The 20,945-nt window shown below is 43.7% G+C and overlaps 1 long non-coding RNA gene and 1 pseudogene across 4 annotated transcripts; both read left to right on the top strand.

The window, feature by feature from the left end:
- The first annotated feature begins 335 nt into the window (after positions 1–335).
- LOC144294179 (uncharacterized) lies at positions 336–5,258 on the top strand. 4 transcript variants are annotated; one of them, XR_013361625.1, is made up of 4 exons: positions 336–766; positions 1,116–1,422; positions 2,239–2,377; positions 3,377–4,798. It is a non-coding gene; the product is annotated as an uncharacterized LOC144294179 (long non-coding RNA). The 4 variants fall into 4 exon arrangements; XR_013361623.1 differs by adding an exon at positions 5,039–5,258 and having other exon boundaries at positions 340–1,422; positions 3,377–4,554; XR_013361626.1 differs by lacking the exon at positions 1,116–1,422.
- Positions 5,259–16,614: 11,356 nt separating this feature from the next.
- Positions 16,615–17,755, top strand: LOC144294393 (E3 ubiquitin-protein ligase RNF138-like; annotated as a pseudogene).
- The last annotated feature ends 3,190 nt before the right edge of the window (positions 17,756–20,945 follow it).

Here is a 20,945-nt window from a genome sequence, read left to right as displayed (position 1 = left end):
AGACGCAGACCCCTCAGACAGGCGCGGACCCCTCAGACAGGCACGGACCCCTCAGACAGGCGCGGACCCCTCAGACAGGCAGGCGCAGACCCCCTCAGACAGGCACAGACCCCCTCAGACAGGCGCAGACCCCTCAGACAGGCACAGACCCCTCAGACAGACAGGCGCAGACCCCTCAGACAGGCACAGACCCCCTCAGACAGGTGCAGACCCCTCAGACAGGCTCAGACCCCTCAGACAGACAGGCGCAGACCCCCTCAGACAGGCGCAGACCCCTCAGACAGGCACAGACCCCCTCAGACAGGCGCAGACCCCTCAGACAGGCGCAGACCCCTCAGACAGGCACAGACCCCCTCAGACAGGCGCAGACCCCTCAGACAGGCGCAGACCCCCTCAGACAGGCACTCTGCCTCCATCCCCCGGGGTTCCCCGCTTGTGAGGGAGCCACCCACGAGCCTCAGTCCTCCAGATTCCCAAGGACAAGCACTGCGTCCCCAGCTGAAACGGGACACCGGTTCCTGTTCCCACTGCGTCACGTACAACCCGCGTGGCCTCAGACAACCCGTTCCCTTAGAGGCCTCAATTTCCCCACATCCTAAGTGCCAGTCCCCACCTCAGAGGTTTTAAATCCAGTGCAAGAATCGTAGAAGCACCTCAGACGGCACTTGCCACGTCGTAGGGGCTTCCTGGAGGGCAGCTGGATCCTCTCCTCTGCCGGCCCTCCACAGAAGCTGGGAAGCCAGCATCGGGAAGCCGGAAGGACAAGGTGAGAAGAGAGGCCCTCCGGGACACACCACCCTTCCCCTGGAGCCCTTTCAACCTAGTTCTCCTGACCAGGCGCTGTGCTTGGCCAAAGGATGCCAAGGGGAAGGTGACACTCTAGCATAAAACATGGACACAGACTGGCGGCAGGAGAGGAGGTCCCACAGAAAGCAAAGGGGTGTCATCTGTCAGGACACCCCAGCATTAACATGGCAGTGAGGGGGGAGGGGTGGGACAGTGCCTGGAGGGCGGTCCCCCCACGGAAAAGACTCCCAATCTCAAAACCTAGGCAGGGCCCCTCAGCCACAGTAGCCACTGAAAGGTAGCGGCCACAGCCCTGTGCCACCCCACAGCCATGGGTCTCAACAAGGGCCACAAGATGGCCAAGAATGTGAGCAAGCTGAGGCACAGCGGCCCACAGCTCCTCGCTGAGCACCCCAAGTTCGTGCAGGACATGATTCAGCAGGGGTTCAGCTTTGCCCTCTACGAGCAACTCACTGTGGGGCCATTCAAGGACAAGTGGGCCCTCAAGGTCATCAAGAAAAGGTCCAGACTCACATCCACACCAGGAAAGAAGCAAGAGGCACTGCGTAATGTCCTAGTCACCATACAAAAGCTTCCAAGACTGAAGAAGGACTCAACCCCTGCTCCAGCTCTGTGGTAATAAAACCTATATGGAAGAAGAAGGGGAGAGGGGAGCTTTCTAGTGGAAATATATTGAATTCCTAGCCCAAAGGGCACCTGTCATCATGTGTACTGTTTTGCTTGTGGTCTGTTATTGTGTATTAGGCACTTCAATTAAGTTTCTTTATGTGGCACAGAATGACTATTTTGTGACGCATGTGATTCTGTGGATCAAGAATCTGGACAGAGGCAGTAAGTTGGCCCGTCTTTGCTCTGTGATAGGTGAGGCCTCTGCTGGCTACTGGAATCATCTGGAGTTTCCTTCCTTCACATCTGGCATTTAGGCTGGGATGACTCAAAGTCTGAGCTCAGTTGGGACTATCACTAAAGCAACGACGTGTGCCCTTCTCATGTGGCTCTGGCTTCTTCAGGGTGGCGGCCAGGTTCTGAGAGGGTGTGTCCAGTGAGGAAGCTTTCCAGCAGAACCAGGCGGAAGCTGCATGGCCCTATAAGACCCAGACTCGGGAGTCACACCACTCCACTGCGCTCTGCTGCACACCCAGATTCAAGGGGAGGGCACAGAGATCCCACCACTCCATAGGAGGAAGGACAATGAATGTGTGGCCATTAAAACAAAACAAAAACCCCTCTCACAAGTACATACGGTGCTGGGTTGTAGCACAGCCAGCTTTGTGCATTTCTGTCCGTTCCACTAAACATCTAAGAACCCCCAGAGTGTGAGCTGAGTCCTATTCACCCTTCACCCAAGCCCCCACTGGCAGAGCAGTGTGCTTGGTCCACAGGAACTACATTTACCCTGTGTTTAATGAATTGAATTCCTCTCTCTGGCAGGTTACCTGGCCTCTGGTGGTCCCATGAGGTATTAACCAAAGTGACATTGTGACTCTGAACACAGACTAGAAACCCACTATGTAAAGCAGACACCAGCCATAGTGATGCTGCTGCGAGATGATGGGCACTGCCCTTAAAGGTCAGTCTGGTTTTCCCCTTTATTATCTTTGGTCACCTCTTATGATTTAGATTGAGCAAGAAGTGCCCTGTGGCCAATGTACTTCTACTTTGCTTTAATTCTTACCAAGCAATGGAAGCTTTTTCCCAGTGTGCTCAGGCTGCTACGGCACATCTGTCCTCTTTTCTGTGGCCTTTGGAATCCAAGGGTTTGGGGTCTGATTATTTCAGGTGCTCCTCAGCTTTAACCTTTAGAGCGGGCTTTTTTTTTTTTTTTTTTTTTCGTTTACGCAATCAGGATTTATTCAGTACTTACTCCAAACTCCGTGCTACTGAGCAGGACATATCCTTGCCTCTCGGGGAGCACAGACATGTGTAAGTGGGCAGTGTGACATTGTGCCGGGGGTAATGGCCAGGACAAGACTGGAGTGCCATGATACCTGGATCTATTCATAGACTGGATGTAGAGTGTGGGTTGCTGGCTTCCTGGAGTTGAGCCAGGTGGGGAGTAAGAGGAGGAGAAGGGGTAGAAATGAAGACAGGGGAAGGTGCTTCCAGAAGGGAAGCAGTACCTGTGGAGATCCAGAGTCTGGAGAGATTATGAAGAATCCCAGAAACCGATGCTGTGCAACTCTCCAGTCCGACTAGAGTTTGGATTAGAGAGAGATGCAGGGATTAGAGCCCTCGAATTAGAGCCACCCGGATGGCAGTGTCCTGAATTTACTGTCTGCATATCTGTTATCCTCTGACCTTTCTAGGCTCCTGCCCTAAACTCTGATGGCACTTTAATAATAGTAATAAAACAACAACAAGAATAACAGATTTTAATGTTTGATTTTGCATACAGTATCTCACTGGATCTTTAAAAGAACCTTTTGAAGAAATAAACCAGGTGATATGCAGCCCAATTTGTAGTTTAGGAAGAGTGAGAAGTAAGAAATCTTGTCATTTGCCCCAAGTTATGGGGACTGAAACTAAAATTCAAGTCTCTGACCTACACATCCCCCCACTCTTTCTCCAGAGACAGGTCGCCTTGCTTGATCAGGCTGCAAGAAGACAGTTTTTTTTTTTGTTTTGTTTTGTTTTTTTTAAGAAGACAGTTTTGTATTCCCTTTGAGAACACTCAAAACACAGAACACTACTTCAGCTAGGCTGCTGGGCTGCCACGAGGCCAGGTATGAGCTGTGGCCTCAGGGTTTGGTCAATGACCCACCATCATGCACGTGTTTGTGGAAAGCAGGATGGCCCACACGCATGGGATCCCGGTGGACACAGGTCAGGAATCGAGGAATTCTCCATGCCAGGCCTCCCTCCTCAATAAAGCCTGGTCTTAATTCTTTGACACACTCAGCAAATCCCCCCAGGAACTGAGCCAAAAGGTTCCATGAGCAGCAGGTTTCTCTGAAAGAGGTGAGCAGAGAGACGTGCCATGGGTTGGAGCTGAAGAGTCAGATGGCCACTATCACTTCTCATGGCGACTGTCGCTTCTCTGGTTCTTTGGAGGGAGCACTCCCTGGAGTTGACACTGGCTGAGGGGACCTGCCCAGAGAAGCTGCTCACTGACGTCAGCTGGAGCCCTTGAGATGATAAACACCTTGGAACTTTATTTGTTGGTGACAGGTCTCATCTGTCCACACTCTGCCATCCTCAGTAAACACTAGCACATGCATTTGCAAAGAACAAAGACAGTAAAGCACTCAAGCAAGCACACTGAGGAGATCATTGTAGTGGACCACAGGTGGCCAGGCTGCTCTCAGAGCCCTCAGCAACCTTGACGAATCTTTCATGGTTTTGTACTCTGAAATCGAGATGGCCTAGAAGAGACACACCAAATCTTTTCACTAGATGGGATTTTTGCAGCACTAAGGATCTAGAGGGAGAAAACCAGATGAGAGATAATTGGGTTCAGGACTGGCTTTGTCTTTCCAGTAAAAGATTCTGTGATTTCTGATCAGCTGCTAATAGACAGGTGTTTATTGGAACACACCCATCTTCCAGACCCTGTCCTAAGGTTTACAGATTCAAGTCAGTCTTGTTACAAACTCTACAGAAACCTCCCAGTGGAAGACGGAATTCTGATTGTTCAGGAGGACGGAAGTGGAGGATGGAGAAAGGAAACTGAGATGACAATCTGATTTTTTCCACTCTGCACATCAGAATTTTGCCTCTTACCAGCTAGGAAGGACCCTCCCATCTCAGGTATTCAAACAGAGCCATGCTTTTGAGAATAACCACCTCCTCCACCCTGGTGTAAAAGCTCAGGGTAGGGGCACCTGGGTGGCTCAGTAGGTTAAGCATCTGTCTTCGGCTCAAGTCATGATCCCGGGGTCCTGGGATAGAGTCCCATGGCGGGCCCCCTGCTCAGTGGGGAGTATGCTTCTCCCTCTCCTTCTGCCCCTTCCCCACCAGCTCACACAAGTGCACTCTCTCTCAAATAATTATAAATAAAGTATATTTTTTAAAAAAAGCTCAGTGTGCTTGGTGCCTGTGTGGTAACAGATAGCATATGCAGAATGTGCACATCACACAGTGGTAGTGAACCAGACTTTGAGCCCCTCCTCACTGAGTAGGACCTTTCGACATCATCTTAGTCTCAAATGCCCCTGTTTCTCCTGGTAACAAAATTCTGCCATTTTCTGCTCCCATGTTTTTCTACACTGAATTTACTCCTTCTTCTTTTCAGAAATTCTATCACTGAAGTCCTTAGTCTCTGCACCAGAAAAGTCTCCAAGGTCCACTCTCTAAAGGAATGTTACTAATCTCCAATGTGCTCTGCAACACTTTGCTCAATCCAGAACAGCCATTCCATTCATTCATTCAACTATCAGTGAGCACCTAATGAATACGTGGAGTTGAGGATAAAATGGTAACTGCTTTACTGCCCGCTCTCTCAATCTTTTTTTTTAAGATTATTTATTTATTCATGAGAGACACAGAGAGAGGCAGAGACACAAGCAGAGGGAGAAGCAGACTCCCTCTGGGGAGCCCAGTGTGGGACTCGATCCCAGGGCCCCAGGATCACGATCTGAGGTGAAGGCAGACGCTCAACCACTGAGCCACCCAGTGAGAGCCACTGTCCCCCTCAATCTTCTTTTAACAACATAGATTACTATTAATAGCAATAATAATAAAACAAGGCCTTCATGAGGTTTACAGTTAGTAGGAGAGGGCAGCCCGGGCAGCTCAGTGGTTTAACACCGCCTTTGGCCCAGGGTGTGATCCTGGAGACCTGGGATCGAGTCCCGCATCGGGCTCCCCGCAAGGAGCCTGCTTCTCCTTCTGCCTGTGTCTCTGCCTCTCTGTCTCTCTGTGTCTCTCATGAATAAATAAATAAAATCTTTAAAATATATATATATAGTTAGTAGGAGAGGTGAGTAAACAGACTGACCCAATGCATGCTGGATTGAATGCTTGAAACAGGCACCACGACCGGAACAGTACAGGGGTGGAGCCGCTCAGGAGGGGTTCACAGCGCAGAGGCAGGCAGTCAGGGACACTGTCATACTGCAAGACCCAAGACAAGGGCTTCGGTGCCTGCAGTTTATAGAGAGGATGCTCTGAGGAAGAGAGGGAGTGAGGGGAAAACATGGGCAGGGAAATAAAAGATAAGCCAAGAGACTAACTTCAGCAGAAAACAACTATTTCCTTAATTCACAATCCTGCTGGGTACTTCCAATCTGGGCCAGGCTCTGCTGATGTTGCATGGGCTCACTCCTATGTCTGAGGTTGGTCAGCAAGCCAGCTTAGGCTGCTAATTCCAGAGAAACACACATATTCATTGTACCACCAAGTTGGTCTCACCCTGAGTCAGGGGGGCCAAACTTATTATCCAATGTCATGTCAGCCAACCACTGGCTGCAGGCTGTCATGGGGGAGAGGAACTAGCTGTGCTCTAGGGGACTCATGAATAATAGCCAAGAACGAGGGAAAAGCATCTGTGAGGTTGCAACCAGTGCTTGCAGAAGCTAGAGAGTGGGTACACCAGTCCCCGATGGAGCTTTGGGCAGGCATCATCTGCCCCTGCTACAGGTCTCTAAACTGAGATCAGAAGGATGAGATTTGGCTGCCTGAAGGGTGGAGAGAGTGTCCTGGGTGGAGTTGCCCGTATTTCCAGATAGCCAGAGCCACGAGAGAACAAGGCCAATCCCAGACATGTGAGTGATAGGGATGGATGATGTTGAGAACATATGGCGTGCAGCAGAGGTATCAGGGAACCTGATGTGAAGTGTCTCATATGATTGTGTAATGAGGATAACATTTTTGAGGCATTAGCTGAATATTTCTGTATCAGTCAATATAGGCTAAGTTATATTACATAACAAACGACACCCAAATCCTGGTAGTTTAAAACAAGATCATTTCTCATTCTTGCTACACATCCTTTGTCAATTAGTTGGGGGGAGGGTTCTCAGTTCCCCATTGTTTTCACGCTGGGACCCAGGCTGACAAAGCAGCCATCAGCCAGAGCATTCCTCTCAAAGTTGCCAAAGTACAGTGACAGCCCCCCCACAAACAACAACAACAAAAACCAGACTTTAATTCTGAAAGCATCTTTAAGAACAGAAAGTCACCATAAAAATGATTAAATTACTCTTCATCAAGGAGATATGCCAATCTTAAACATGTATGCATAAAATAAAATATAGAAAGAGAAGTGAACAGTCTTTTATCATAGAGCCCTGAAAAGCTGATGGGATGGTAAGAAAGAGATAAATAAATCATCCAGAGACATTTTTGCATTTGGCGATCCAAAGTAAGCCGACGGAGAAACTGGAAACTGTCTTGGGTGGCTTCGTGAGGCCCAGAGGTCTTCAAGCCTGGGAGGTCCCATAGGAGCCAGACCCACATTACACTGGCTGGCTCTGATCTTTAGAGTATGAGTGGAACAAATGGAAATCATCTTCCCTTATCTGAGTCCTAGGGGATGTAGGGACAAGCGCCTTGATTGGAGCAAGACAGGAGTAACCAATCCAACCTCTCCCTGAGGTTGTGAGCACAGGCCAGCCCTTGTGCAGATCTGGGGTCTAAACTTGCATCACTGAGGTTATCCAATAAACATTGGGCTATGAGCCGAAGTCCTGTGCAATACTGATAATCCCCCTTTGTGTCTGGCAGAAGCAAACTCAAAATCATCTTTGGAATAAGGGCACCTTCATCCCACATCTTAGGCCATCCCCCAAGTAATTTTCAGGGTCAAAGAGCAGTCAAATATAATCAAATACACACACAAAAACAAAGCAATATAAACTCGAACCAGCAGAAACAGGTCCATACAGGATTCAGATATTGAAATTATGAGATATATTTTAAAATAACTATGATATTTAAAGACCAATAAACAATGTTGGTAGGACAGGAAACTATGATGAAACATCACAGATTTGTAAAAGAACTAAATAGAACTTCGGGAACTACAAAATAAAATAACCACATTTTAGGAACACCTGGGGGGTTCAGCGGTTGAGCATCTGCCTTCGGCTCAGGGCATGATCCCAGGGTCCCAGGATTGAGTCCTGCATTGGGCTCCCCGCGGGGAGCCTGCTTCTCCCTCTGCCTGTGTCTCTGCCTCTCTCTTTCTGTGTCTCTCATGAATAGATAAATAAAATCTTTAAAAAAATAAATAACCACATTTTATTATTTAAAAAGAAATTTTTTTTAAAGATTTTGTATTAATTTACTTGACAGAGAAAGAGAGAGTCAGAAAACACAAGCAGGGGCAACAGCCAAGGGAGGAGGAGAAGGAGGTTCCCCATCCTGGGATCGTGACATGAGCTGAAGGCAGACGCTTAACCAACTGAGCCACCCAGACATCCCAAATAACCACATTTCAATCTGTATCACGAAGGCCAAAAACTTTGAGTCCAGAGAGTGGAAATGCAGACTCAAAGTCACACAGCCAGTCAACAGCACAGAAAAAGCCAGGGCTCAGGCCCAACCTCCCTGCCCTCCTCTCCCCTGCCTTCTCCCTTTTCTTCTGGTGGGACAAGCAAGGCCTCCACTGGTCAGAGCTGCTTCTCTCTGCTGAGATGTCTCCAAGAGTATTTTGCCTTGGGTTTGTTCACCCATTAAAAAGAAAGGGAAGTAGAAAGCTAAACTTTTTGCAGGAATTTTTGTTACAAAACTCCTTTTGTGGGCAGCCCGGTAGCTCAGCGGTTTAGCGCCGCCTTCCGCCCGGGTCGTGATCCTGGAGACCTGGGATCGAGTCCCACTTCGGGCTCCCTGCATGGAACCTGTTTCTCCCTCTGCCTGTGTCTCGGCCTCTCTCTCTCTCTCTCTCTCTCTCTCTGTCTCTCATGAATAAATAAATAAAATCTTTTTAAAAAAAATTCCTTCTGTGGGGGATCCCTGGGTGGCGCAGCGGTTTGGCGCCTGCCTTTGGCCCAGGGCGCGATCCTGGAGACCCGGGATCGAATCCCACATCGGGCTCCCGGTGCATGGAACCTGCTTCTCCCTCTGCCTGTGTCTCTGCCTCTCTCTCTCTATCTCTGTGTGACTATCATAAATAAATAAAAATTAAAAAAAAAAAAAGTTTAAAAAAAAAATTCCTTCTGTGTCAGAAGCCCATGAATTCCTCTGTTGTAGGAATCTACAATAGATGAGCTTATTTCCTTCCCTAACTCCTGAAACTTATAACATTTATTTTATTTTGATTGCTGTTATTATGGAAAATGGTGGGGGAAAATTGTTCTTTTCAACTCCCACTTGGAGAAAATCCCTGAAAACCCCTGCATCTCCACACTAAATGTGCCAAGAATCTCACGGTCTCTTTGGGACTGAGGCCCCTCTCCAAAAAGAGCCTGTTGTTCTTGGTCTTAACTCTGGACACTAAGACGGTGATCTCCCCCAAAGGTTTTTGAGATGATGGGCAATTTCCTGTTTTGGCGATACTGTTCCTAATACTTCACCTGTACTCTCCTGGTGTCAGAACGTGGTCATCATGGAGCTTCTGCAGGGTAGCCCTGTGCTCACAAAGCAGTAGTTCATGATGATCACAATAACCAACAAAGACGAGAAACTTCCCATGTTTAATTAGGCAAAGGACTTGTGAATAAATATCCAGGACACAGTGTCAGAAGTGCAGACTTCCAGATTAGTACCACGCTGGCAAAACATTCTGTGAGCCCTGAAGGGGAAATGCCCAGGGTAGATAGGAAGCTCCCACATGTCCTCCCAGAGCTAGGTTCTCCTGCAGCTGGTTTGTGCAGGGGCTGCTAATTCTTTCTCCAGTTACATCCCTCTCTATGGCAGGTAGCCCATAATAGTGTACATGTTTGTTTACTGCTAAGAGAGCCTCACGCAAGTTCCATGTGGTTTCATTCTTGTATCATTGGTACCCAGTCCAGCACATCTAGCCCCTTGTAGGTTCTCAATCAATACTTCATGGGTGAAAGAGTGAGGCCATGACTCTGTCCACAGATTAAGAGGGTGTCTACATGGCTCCAGCTTTCCTTCCAGCATATCTAGCACAGATGTGAGGGCAGGTGTCCTTCTCTTGAAAAATTTAGATAAGATCTGTCTTTAAAACCTTCCCAAGTTTCTGTGAACCCTTGGAGGGCTGATTTTCTCATAATTTCCTCTGGCTAGACATTCTGCCTCTGCTTCTACTGAATTAGTTCAGTTCGTGAACGATCTCACCATCCCACACACCCTTTTGCAGTATCTTGACTCAAATGTGGAGCTGAGTCCCTTGAGTTTCACAAAAACCTCACCCACATCGGGCCTTTTTATCTTTAGAACTTTATAGAAGCTTTGAAGAGATTGGGGGCAAGGGGCGGTCTATACTGCAACAGCATAAGCTCAGTAGTTTTGAATATTAGATATTCCAGGGTTTTTTTAAAGATCTTATTTTTTAAGTAATCTCTACACCCAATGTGAAGCTTGAACTCACAACCTTGAGATCAAGAGTTGTATGCTCTTCCGACGGAGCCAGCTAGGTGCCCCTGGATATTTCAATCTTCATAGGACATTCTCCCACCATCCATATTGCTTGCCCATCCTTTTATCTTCTCTCCTCTTCTTTGTTTACTCCCACCTCTGAATTTCTAATAATTTTTAAAATAAGCATGTCCTGTCTGTATTCCTGAAATGACACATGCCCACCTTTGCCCTCCCAGGTCCAACTTCTTTGGAAAAGGCCCCAGAGGCAAGTGGCTTCGATGGGCTGACAGAGAGTAGGAAAAGAGTCATAAGAAAATCAAAACAGTCAGATTTGTGTGAGGATCCCAGAGTCCTGAGAAGAGTCCTAGCACTGCCACCTCCGACGCCCAAGCCGTTGGGGTTAGGCAGAGTGATACAATCCCCACCAAGGCTTTGATATCTAAGCAAATGGGGCTTTTTAGGCCATCATTCCCACAGCCCAGCTTGGGGAAGAAGCAAGATCCCTGAGCTTCCCCTCAGGGTGCAGGTGTGGAGGCAGCATGAGTATCTGCACATGGACCAAGATCACCTCCAAGGGTTCCCATGAGCCAGATATGGAGTGGAGAGCAATAGAAAGTTGCCCATGCCAGCTGGAGCAGCATGAAGTAGTGAAGGTCTAGGCAGGCTCACGAAGCCTCCGGAGGCCTCAGAGTAAAGCAGGAGAAAGTGGAATATTTCCTGTGTTACAAGAGGAGTGTCAAAGGGTCTGATAAATAGGCTGCAGAAGTCCTGGATGCAAGGGCAGGTCAGCTCAGCAGGTCACTTCATGGATTGATATTTGAGGCTCAGACAGGATGAAGTGCACCGCTGCAGGTAGTGACACCAAAAGATAATGAAGAGCAGAGGACCTTTCCCAAACTTGTGATGCCACATGCCATTGAAGAAAGAAGGGGTAGGTGGGACACTGAATTGACTAAGATTATGTCTTCAGCTTTGGGAGAACTGGGGTCTCAAAATAGAAATGAAGTTCAGTTCTAAAAGGAAGTTTACTGTTGACACCCATGTGTATCTCTTTTAACACTTCTGGTAGGATCAGCCCTTCCTGGTGTCAGTAAACGTTTTAGAATTTTTGTTATTTTAGTAGGTGTTATTACTTCCTCAAAAATATAAATCAGCATATTTATTTAGAAGCATTTTCTATACCATTCTATTATACTGAGTTCATCTCAAGTGAACTCTTGTTTTGATTATTGATCTTGTTCATTGTTTTAGAATTATATTTTTTCCTTGGACTATGGAATTTTGGTTTGCATGCTCATTTTCACCGGGAAATAGGTTGTTTTTTGTTTTTTTGTTTGTTTGTTTTTTATGATAGTCACAGAGAGAGAGAGAGGCAGAGACACAGGCAGAGGGAGAAGCAGGCTCCATGCACCAGGAGCCCGACGTGGGACTCGATCCCAGGTCTCCAGGATCGCGCCCTGGGCCAAAGGCAGGCACCAAACCGCTGTGCCACCCAGGGATCCCATTAGGTTGTTATAAAGATTTGTTTCTGCCTGTCTCTCTGTGCTCCTCCATCTCTATATAGGAATTTTGAGGTTACCTCTGTACAGGATGTTGTTGGTGCCCCCCCAGAAGCCTTTGCCTGCCAGTGTGCACCCCCCCCCCATCTGCTATGAGCATTAGATGCTCCCTTCCCGAGAGAGCTACTCTTGGCTTAATTAGGAAGATGCCTCACTAACATGGGGACACAAAAGACCAGACCCTTTGCCTCAAAGTGGGATTAATTCTGTGGCACAATTTGTGTCTGAGGGGCCCTCTAGGAGCAAGCCAATGCAGGGAGCTTGTGATGGTTAATTTTATGTGTCACCTTGACTAGGCTATGGAGTGTCCAGGCATTTGATCAACATTCTGGTGAAGATATCTGGATGAGATCAACATTTGAATCTCTAAAACTCACCTCAATTAAATTTTATACAACATCAACAACAACAAAACAAAACAAAAAAAATTTGAATCTCTAGGTTGGGAAAAGCAGATTGTCCTCCCTAGTATGGGTGAGTCTCATCCAACCAGTTGGAGACCCAAACAGAACAAAAATGCTGACCATCCCATGAATAAAAGAGTCAAAATTCCTTCTGCCTGAGTGCCTTCAAAATAAGCCATTGATTTTTTTTTTTTTTTTTTCCTTTGGACTCAAGCTGAAACATTGGCTCTTCCTGAGTTTCAAGCCTGGCAGGCCTTCTGCCTGGAACTATACCTTCAGTTTTTCCAGGTCTCCAGCTCTCACCCTGCAGACTTTGGGTCTTGTCAGCCTCCATAAACACATGAACCAATTCCTTAGAAAAGTCTCTAGATAGGTGATGGATAGATAGATAGATAGATAGATAGATAGATAGATAGATAGATGATAGATCTCTTATTGGTCTTTTTTTTTTTTAAATGATTTTATTTATTTATTCATGAGAGACACAGAGAGAGAGAGGCAGAGACACAGGCAGAGAGAGCAGCAGGCTCCATGCAGGGAACTTGATGTGGGACTCAATCCCAGGACCCCAGGATCATGCCCTGTGCTGAAGGCAGATGCTCAACCACTGAGCCACCCAGGTGTCCCTCTCCTCGTTGCATTTTATAAATAAATAAAAATTAAAAAAAAAAAAAAAGACTCCTACCAGTTAGTAGGTTAGATTTACAGCCTACAACTAGGTCTTTTTTTTTTTTTTTTAATTTATTTATGATAGTCACAGAGAGAGAGAGGCAGAGACACAGGCAGAGGCAGAAGCAGGCTCCATGCACCGGGAGCCTGACGTGGGATTCGATCCCGGGTCTCCAGGATCGCGCCCTGGGCCAAAGGCAGGCGCTAAACCGCTGCGCCACCCAGGGATCCCCCTACAACTAGGTCTTATGTTGGTGGTTTGAATCTCCAATCTTACAGTTCTGGGGTTATCACACTTTGAATCATCGGTTGGGGCTTAAATTCAAATCTTAGTTGTGCGTTTGCATTTATCATCCAGGTTACAAGGCCTACAGCTGCCAATCAGCAGTTCTTCCACCTTCTTTCAGAAGTGAGGTAGCCCTGCCCTAATATAGCCTCTGCCTTCAAACCCTCCCCACCATCGTATGGAGCAGAGTTACTCTGTAGGATCAGAACTCTGGCAGCTACTGCCAACTTTAGGTCCCAGGATCCAGCAGACTTGAGGTATCAGCTTTGCTTGCCACTTTGCTTTCATTTCCCAGTTCTTCCAGACACTTAATCCTATAATTTTAAAATATTTTTTAATTGATGTATAATTTGCATGCCATAAAATATGCATATTTTAAAGTGTATATAGTACAATAAATCTTGATAAATGTATTTACCCAGGTCAGCAGTACCCAATAAGATATAGGAAATCTTCACCACCAGTTTATTCTGTACTCTTTTCACAACTGATACTCTACTACATGTCAAAGGCAACTGTTGTAATTTTTTCTCCATAGATGAGTTTTGCCTGTTCATATATGTAGAATCATTTAATATGTGTCTTTTTGTGCTTGGCTTCTTTTGCTTAACATAATGTTTCTGAGGCATATCAATGCTGTAAATGACTTATTCTTTCATTTACATTATTGGGTGGTATACCGTTGCATGAATAGATCATTCAAAATGCACAATTCAATGATGTTTAATATATTCACAGAGTTGTGCAGCCATCTCTACAATCTATACTTTGAAGCTTTTCATCACCCCAAAAAGAAATCCATACCCATTAGTGGTCACTCCCCATCTCCCTCTTCTCCTGGCCTTAGGTAACCACTCATTGACTTTTTGTCTCTATAAATTTGCCTAACCTGAGGTCATGAAGATTTATAACTTTGTTTTCTTCTAAAACTTTACAGTTTTAGCTCTTACATTTTGATCTGGAGTCTATTTTAACTTTTTGTGTATGGAGCTGGGGTAGTGGTCCAACTTCATTCTTTTGGAAGTGGATATCTGGTTGTGCCAACACCAGTTGTTGAAAGAAACCATTCTTTCCCCCCACTGAATTATCTTGACACCCATGTCAAACAATCAATGAACCATAAACATGATGGTTTATTTCTCAACTCTCAACTCTAATCCCTTGATCTATATGTCTATCCTTATGCTATACTACATTGTCTTAACCACAGTAGCTGTAGCCTGTTAGTAAGTTTTGAAATTGAGAAGTGTGAGTGTTCCAACTTTATTTTCTTTCAAAGCCAGTTTAGCACTTCTGGATCCCCTTCATTGCTATGCCGAATCAGCTTGTCAATTTCTACCAAAAAAATTTTTTTTAAAGCCAGCTTGGGTTGTGATAGGGATTTTACTGAATCTAGAAATCAATTTAGAAAGCATTGACATTTTTGAAAGATCTTTAAAATTCCAAATCTTCTAATCAATGAGCACAGAATGTCTTTCCATCAATTTAGGGCTTCTCTAATTTATTTCCACAGTGTTTTCTAGCTTTCAATGCATGTATCTTGTACTTTCTTTTTGTCAAATTTATCTATGTCCTTGTACATGGAATTGTTTTCTAATTTCATGTTTGAATTATTCATCATCAGTGTATCAGAATGTAATTGATTTTTGTATATTGATGGTGTATCCTATAATCTGCTGAACTTATTTGTTCTAATACTTTTTTATGGATTCCTTAGATTATGTCATCTTATAGACATAGATTTACTTCTTCCTTTCCAATCCAAATTCATTCTATTTCTTTTTCTTGCCTTTTTTTTTCTACCAAGAACCTCTTGTACAATATGAATGGAAGGGGCAAGAACAGATGTTCTTGTTCTTGATCTTACAAAGGAGAAGGCATTTAGTCTTTCACCACTAACCATGATGTTATAAACATTCTTGAATAAGTCTCTTAATAGAAAAAAAAAAAAAAAAAAAAAAGTCTCTTAATAGACTGGTGTTTTCATTTTACTTGAGTTGATACCTGAGTGTAGAATCCTTGGATCACAGAGTAGGTATACGTTCAATTTTATAAAGAATTGTCAATCTACTTTCCAAAATGGCTTTTGTACAAAACAATCTTTTAAATTTCTCTTATTGGGAATCCATGGGTGGTTCAGCAGCTGGGCGCCTGCCTTCAGCCCAGGGCATAATCCTGGAGTCCCAGGATCAAGTCCCACATCGGGCTCCCTGCATGGAGCCTGCTCCTCCCTCTGCCTGTGTCTCTGCCTCTCTCTCTCTGTATCTCTCATGAATAAATAAATAAAATCTTTAAAACAAATTTCTCTTATTACATGTTATCTGTCATCTCAGTAAGTTTTGGAAAACAGGAAGACCCGCAAACAATGAACTTTGCTGCACCTTAATTAGAAGTCTTCCCAGTGAATGACTCAGCAATTCTGTGACCCTCAAGAAGTTTTCAGGGCAGTTTGAACCTGTTCCCTCATAAACTCACTCTTTGTCTACTGCACAAACCTTCTCTAATTCCTCCTCAGTTATTCTCCCAAGAGGAGCGCAGCTGGACCACAAAATGCATCACCTGAACCACTGCTCACTTTGTTTGCATATGATGTTTTCATGGTGATGTCATCAAAATTAGGAGGAATCCCTCTAACCGAGATAACTATGGATAGGAGGCTGTACAGTGCGTAATGACAGATGTTTTTCCTGCCTAGTTGGGCTCCAATTATAGTTTCATTTACTTCCTGTGTGATCAAAAGAAGCTAACATTCTGCAGGCTCCTAATGCTATCTTGTACATATCTCACACCATGAACTCTGCTACGTCCCTGGGACTGACGTCAGCATCTTCTTCAACTCACTGACATCTCTGTAGGTGGGCGTCATATCAGGATGAGCATCCACCTGCACACCTCACCTGTGAGATCCCCTTTTTAGGGTATCTCTCTTTGGTTCATTAGTCAGCTTTCCATAATCACAAAGATCTTCTTTTTTCTTTTTTTTTTAATTTTTTATTTATTTATGATAGTCACAGAGAGAGAGAGAGAGAGAGAGGCAGAGACACAGGCAGAGGGAGAAGCAGGCTCCATGCACTGGGAGCCCGACGTGGGATTCGATCCCGGGTCTCCAGGATCGCGCCCTGGGCCAAAGGCAGGTGCCAAACCGCTGCGCCACCCAGGGATCCCAATCTTCTTTTTTCTAAGATGGAAATATTTCTATTGTTTTTGGCAGATTATGAAAGGAATCCATGTTTGTTTAAAGAAATAAAGAAGCCTGGAATGTATAAAACATAATTCTTCATTCTATGAAATAGCTAACATCAATAATAGCTCGATAAATCTGGAAAAAAGAACTCTGTAATGACTAACATTTTAGGAATTAAGTTTGAGGTTTATCTGCCCAGGTTTTCTAAATGCAGCTAATAGTTCGAGTAGAGCATCTAGTGCTACCATTGCCTTGATTCCCTCCAACACCCCCACCACTATGGCTGAGGAGCTCTCCATGGCCACATCCCACACCAAAGATGATTCTACTGATTTCTACTGGACCTGGCTTGTCGGCATGTTTTCTGTAGAAAATGTTTCCTGACTGCAATAAGAGAAAACAGAATACATCATCCCCTCTGTCATAGAAATGTGACTAGAAGAGAGAGAGTCCTGAACTGGCCTTAGACCTTGAAATTATCAAGAGGAAGTTTTCTGGTGGCTGCAGATGCTTTGCAAAACAGATTAAATTCTATCACATGATACATCATTACAAATCTTATAAGATGAATTTGATGTTTCCTCTAGCATTCCAAAATTTCAGATCTCTCAAGATTCAGTAGGGAACAGTAATAAAAGTGAGAGATCTACATCTGATAACACAAAAACTTATCAAGAGAATACAAGCTCTTCTTTTTTTATTAAGCTCCATGCCCCCCAAAAAAATGTTTTAAAAAAGCTCCATGCTCAACATTGGGCCTTGAACTCCTGACTCCTGACATCGAGTTGCATGCTCAAATGACTGAGTCAGCCAAGCAGCCACCCCTAATGAGTTTGTTTTGTTTTGTTTTTTAAGCAGGCATCATGTGAAGCCCAGTTCAGGGCTTGAACTCATGACCCTGAGATCAAGACCTGAGCCAAGATCGAGGGTGGGACACTTAACTGACTGAGCCACCCAGGCGCCCCAAGAATACAAGTTCTTCTGGGCATCCCACCTTTAAGTGTCCCTTGTGTCAAGAATCACACCTTTCCAGACAGCGTTTACTTGGATCATTGTAACTATTATCATCTGTTTCAGATAGTTCCTGTGATGTGTCCTCTTTGTGTGTCTCTTCCTGGGGGAGATTCTAGCCAGATTACTACAAATTTCCTGAGTTGGGGCACCTGGGTGTCTCAGTTGGTTAAGCTTCCAGCTCTTGATTTCAGCTCAGGTCATGATCTCAGGGTCGCTGCCTCTGTGTCAGCGAGGAATCTGCTTGTCCCTCTCCACCCTTCCACCCCTGCTCCCACTCTCTCTCTCAAATAAATAAATAAATATTTTTAAAAATTTTTGTTTAAAATTTCATTAGTCATCTAAATCAAAGACATCAGTCTGATTATGGAGAATTTGTGAATCATCAGATGAGGAGAGTCAATATTGAACTTTTCAAGTAGACATCTGAAGGTTATAGACATCTCTGCATCTTTGTACCTGTAAGTACTGTCTTTAAGAGGAAAACCAAAAAAAAAGAGGAAAACCACATAAAATCACTGTTTCAGTAATTCATTGTGTCTATTAATAAAAGCAATTCAGTCTAAAAAATAAAATAAAGTGCTGTTAATACATCATGAACATTTCTGCATGATAGTAAGTATCTAGCTGGAAAGCATTCTTTTTAATAGCATCATATTCCATAGCATGGACACAAGTTAATTAATTAATTTTTTTATCATTAAATACTTCAACCATATACAAAAGTACTGAGAAAAGTACCATAAACATGCATGTGCCACTTACTTATTAGGGAAAACACTTTCCCCAGTTTGTTGTTTGTCTTCTGATTTCTTTTTTGGTGATGTTTGTGTTATGCATATTTTTATATTCACATAGTTGAATTTATTAATCTTTTCTTTAAGCCTTCTGAATTTTGAGAAAGGCCTTGCCTGTGCGAAAATTATGAAGAAATTCTCCTGTTTTTCTTATTAGAACTTTTTTTGTTCCAATTTTTACATTTAAATATCTTTTTGAGGTTTAACCATGTGTGTGATGAAAGAATCATGCTTAATTTTTTTTCTCAAATGACAGTCCATTTGCCTGTCTCCTTAAATAAGAAATTTATTGTATCCCCATTTAATTTAAAATACCATCTTTAATGTGCTAAGTTCCCATATATGTTTTGATCTAATACCAGATTTCCTTTTTTTTTTTTTAATACCAGATTTCCTATTCTGTCCCACTCCACTTTCTGGACCATTGCCATACTATTTTAATTAACTAACTAATTTAATATACACAGTAATTTATAGTATCAATATCCTTATTGCTCTTCTGTTCGGAATATTCTTTTTTTGTTTATTTTCACAGGAAATTTTATTTTATTTTATTTTTTCACAGGAAATTTTAAATCAAGGTATGTAGTTTAAACAGAATCATTGATATGTCTTGAAGAATAACATTGAACTTAACCACTTAACTTAGGAAGATCTGATGTTTTGAGTCTTCTTGCAGAAGAGCATTTAAGCCTTTTCATCTAGATCATTTTGGTGTTCAGTGTTGTAAGCAGGGTTTTTTTTCATATATTTATTTCCTATATATTTCAGATACATAATATGTATCTTAATTAGGATTTTTTTTCTAATCTCTTTCAAAATGCAGGTCTGTTTTTCCATCACATCTTCTAACTAATGGTTATTTGCAAATATAAATACAATTAAGTTTTATGTATTAGCGCTTTCCCCTATTAACTCACCTAATTATCTTGTTACTCATATTTTTCTGATGATTCTCTTGAGCTTTCCAGTTATTTAATACTATCATTACAACTAGAGATACTTTGTCTTTTCTTTTCCAATTTAAAAAATAAACTTTATATCTTAGAACAGTTTTAAGTTTACAAAAAATTGTGAAGAAAGTACAGAGACCTCCCATATACCCCACATGCAATTTCCCCGCAGGATACTTTATGCTTAATGACCCAATATGGGTACATTATTATTAACTAATGCGCATACCTTATTCAGATTTCCTTAGTTTTTAGCTAATGTCCATTTCTGTTCCAGAACTAATTCATTTAGTTGTCTTCTCTCTTTAGGCTCCCCTTAGCTGTAACAGTTTCTTAGACTTTCCTTGTTTTTGATGACATTCAGTTTTGAAGGGCATTAGGTATTTTGTCTTTTCCAATCTTTACACCACTGATTTCTTTCTCTTAAGCATGGAGCAAGTATATTCAGTGTGACGTTTTGTAGAAGTGATAGCACCTTTCTTCTCTTCCGTTTTTAGCTGGAATACCTTGGAGTACCCTAGGAAGCATTTTGAGCTGAGACAGATATATTTAATGATGGTAATAAATTATTATATTCCTACCTTTCTATACCATCCTGATTATAGTCAGTATTACTTTTCTTAGTGACTAGCTCTGAACTGGGAAGCATGTTTGTATTCAGCTCCTGCTCCTCATGATGTGCCCCTCCCTCAGGACATGTGTGTTCGCAGGCTCTCTAAAGTCTGTGGCACAGCCCCTCTGACTGTTCTTCTCTTCACCTTCTCCACATAATTCTTGCCTCGTAGTGGCCGCTTTTAGTAGCCGTTACATATATTTTGAAGTCTGAAAAGTCTCTCTCTCTCCAAGTTTGATTGAACATAGAGTTTGTGGGGCACCTTGCTGGCACAGTCGGTAGGACATGTGATTCTTGATCTCAGGGTGGCAAGTTCGAGCCCCACACTGGGTGTGGAACCTACTTAAAAAGAATTTTTAAAAATGGAGTTTGGGGTTTTTTTAATTCCTTCTTCTTGCTGTTATTGTATAGGTCCTAGAAAAGGTGAAAATGCAGACTTCTGCTACTATGCTCATAGCAAAAGTCTCAATGAAGTAATCTTTGACCCAAAGAACACCCACTGATTTCTGGAAGTAGGAGGCAATTCAATCAATCTTGAACTCTGTCACCCAAAGTTTTATTAGAAACATAGTGGGGATTTTGGAGAGAGGGCTGCTGAACTTTGCGTAGTGAAATAGAAACTTGAATTGCCAGTATCTATACTGGGCTTAACGAAGAGATAAGGGAATTCACTCATTCACTAGAAAATAATTGAACAATTACCCTGTGCTAGGCATTTTGCTAGGCAGTTAGGTGGTGGTTACTGTTGGTGGAGTTAGTCTACTGCATGATTACAATACTGTTTCCCCAGAACCTCAGTTTCTTAGGGTAAACCCAACCTTATCTACTTTACAATGAAGCTGAATTGAGTTTCAATATATGAATCCTTTGGTGGATTTCTGCTTTTCTGAAAGGGGAATTTGGAGCCATTATAAGCTTTTAAGGAGGAAAGTATTGTGACCACAAAACTGGGTGGAGCTTGTATCTGGTTCATTTGAACCAGAAGTCACTGACGGGTCAGGTGGCTGTAGTACAACCAAGGGTAGAGACGGTCCATGACCATCTAGTGAAGAGGGAGATGCCTCTAGGAGTGAGGCAGGCAAATTACGGGAGCGAGGGTGCAAGTGACAAATGGAAACATAGGAACCAAGGATCAGATGGGGTTGATGGCCAAAGGGCAATGATGGAAGGACATCCCGATGCAGAGATCATGCCTTCTCATTTCCCCACACCTGGGAGGTCAATTTCCACTTATAT

This window comes from Canis aureus, chromosome 22, assembly GCF_053574225.1.
Source record: "Canis aureus isolate CA01 chromosome 22, VMU_Caureus_v.1.0, whole genome shotgun sequence".
Lineage (NCBI taxonomy): Eukaryota > Metazoa > Chordata > Mammalia > Carnivora > Canidae > Canis > Canis aureus.
The sequence above is the reverse complement of the archived record's forward strand: the minus strand, read 5'-3'. Positions and strand labels throughout refer to the sequence as shown.